At 48.6% G+C, this 2,687-nt stretch overlaps 1 pseudogene; it reads left to right on the plus strand.

Annotated features, from left to right (window-relative positions):
- Nucleotides 1-738: 738 nt before the first annotated feature.
- Nucleotides 739-1,459, plus strand: LOC114110332 (translationally-controlled tumor protein-like; annotated as a pseudogene).
- Nucleotides 1,460-2,687: the final 1,228 nt, after the last annotated feature.

Below are 2,687 nucleotides of genomic sequence, written 5' to 3' on the forward strand. Positions count from 1 at the left end.
CCAGAGCTCAGGCCACCCTCCATGCAGGGCAGGAGGGAGCCCGCCGGCCCAGCCTCTCCAGGCTCCAGCCAGACCTTTCAGAACTCCCCCCGCTCCTCAGCCTGGCACAGTGGGCTCCCTCTACCCACCTCAGGGCTCCCCCTGAGGCCCCAGGAGAGGGTGGGGAGCCCATCAGGGCACCAGCAGACGCTGGAGAGCCTGCATTAAGCCCAGCACTGATTCCCCGTTGGCAATGCTGGCAGTCATCGGGAAGATCCACAGATCAGTCAGAAACAGCGACAGATCGTGACACCATCCTGTCACTGCAGGCATGTGTTATTCCACTAATTCCAAGACAACCTGGACTCATGCTTTGTTTTAATTGATTTTCCAAAATTCTGAATTACCTGAAGATTCACATGCATTTGCAAGGAATGACACTGGAAGATCCCATACGTCCATCCCCAGCTTCCCCGTGGTATCGCCTGGAAAAGCTGCAACATCAACAGCAGGAAAGTGTCATGGCTCCCGGCTCCGTGTGGACTCGCTTCTTGCGCATGTGCGTGTTTAGCCTGTACGGTTTTATCACATCTGTGACTCCACCACCGCGGCCAGGGCCCCGCTTCCCTCCCTCCCTCCCTCAGGCTGCCCTTTCACCTCCTACCTCTTGGGCCACCCCCACCCCCACCCTCCACTTCCCACCCACTGCTGACCACTATTCTCACTTTTGGAATTTCGTCATTTCAAGAGTGTTAAGTAGCTTTTCCGCCCGCTCCCCCCTCCGCCCGAGCGCCGCTCTGGCCGCACTGCGCTCTCGCTCTGAGCTCCGGGCTCCTGCTAGGCCAGCGCCGCTGTCGCCTCCCTCCAGCCGCCATCATGATCATCTACCGGGACCTCATCAGCCATGACGAGATGTTCTCCGACATCTACAAGATCCGGGGGGTCGCGGACGGGCTGTGTCTGGAGGTGGAGGGGAAAGATGGTCAGTAGGACTGAGGGTAACATCGATGACTCGCTCATTGGTGGAAATGCCTCCGCTGAAGGCCCCGAGGGCGAAGGTACCGAAAGCACAGTAATCACTGGTGTCGATATTGTCAGGAACCATCACTTGCAGGAAACCAGCTTCACAAAAGAAGCCTACAAGAAGTACATCAAAGATTACGTGAAGTCAACCAAAGGGAAACTTGAAGAACAGAGACCAGAAAGAGTAAAACCTTTTATGACAGGGGCTGCAGAACAAATCAAGCACATCCTTGCTAATTTCAAAAACTATCAGTTCTTTATTGGTGAAAACATGAATCCAGATGGCATGGTTGGTCTGCTGGACTACCGTGAGGATGGTGTAACCCCATATATGATTTTCTTTAAGGATGGTTTAGAGATGGAAAAATGTTAACAAAGTTGGCAGTTACTTTGGATCAATCACCTGTCGTCAAAACTGGCTGGCCACTGCTTTTCATCCACACAACACCAGGACTTAGACAGATGGGACTGATGTCATCTCGAGCTCTTCATTTGTTTTGAAAGTTGATTTATTTGGAGCGGAGGCATTGTTTTTGAGAAAACGTGTCATGTAGCTTGTCTAAAAATAAAACACATTTAAACTCAAAAAAAAAAAAAAGAGTGTTAAGTACCAAACAGCAAATAATAGCATAAAAATCACAAACAGCAATGCATCTATACATGTACCAAACCAAAACAGAAAGAATGTTTTATAAACAGAATGAGACAGCATCTAACCTTTAGAGATGGGCGTATTTTTCACTCAGCAGAATTCTTTGGAGATCCATCCACGTGTCAGTGAACATCAGTAATTCGTTCCCTTTCCTTATGAGTCGTGTTCCCTGGAATGGATGTACCACAGTTGGGCTAACCATTCACTTTCTGAAGGGTGTATGAATGCATATGGTTTACACAGCACTGCTGTTTCTAAGTGGAGTGGAGCCTGGGGTGCGGCTCTGTCCCCGCCACGCCTGGGCCCGAGCTTCCTGGACCCCAGACTCATCTTTCAGCACGCACATACGATGGAATGTTTTTTCAAACAGGCCAGCATGATGTCACTGCCTCTAATTCATAAATTGTCTTCACGTCTCTGGCTCACAATGCAAGAGAAGAAAAGCACCAAATGGAACACATCGAGTAATATGATCAGAAGGCTTAACCCTGGTTACTTTAAAGTATGGAGAAAGTGGATTGTCAACTTCTTATTAAAAACATTTACTGTCTCCATGGAGAATTTTTTTAAAAAATAATCTAGGGCAAAGGAAGGACACATGATGTAAGGTTTGGTACAAAGGAGTTAATATCCCGTAAATTAGAGCTCCTGGAATAGTTTAATTGTGAAATGGGCAGGTGATCCTATGAGCATGTAGTCCAGTACAGCAAACGGGGCCTTTAATATTAAGTCCAAAAAACTCATCCTCTTTTTCCCAGCCTCTCATGTGCCTTTAGACTAATTCTCAGCATTAGTGTATTTGGCTCCAAGCTGGGTTTGTGCTCAGCCTGACAGCGCTGGGAAGTGCCAAGGCATCAGATTTGCAGCTCACCGGAGAACGCTTCGCTGGTTCGCCATTTGTTTAAAGTTAGACAATCTCCTTCTAATTGGATTCAATTACGAGTGGTTGACAGTCTTTATGGGACAACAACAGGCTTCCAGTGGCCTCCAGCAGGGCGACACAAGGCGTCACTGAGTCTCCTGGATCTGAGCT

This window comes from Ovis aries, chromosome 22, assembly GCF_016772045.2.
Source record: "Ovis aries strain OAR_USU_Benz2616 breed Rambouillet chromosome 22, ARS-UI_Ramb_v3.0, whole genome shotgun sequence".
Classification (NCBI taxonomy): Eukaryota; Metazoa; Chordata; class Mammalia; order Artiodactyla; family Bovidae; genus Ovis; species Ovis aries.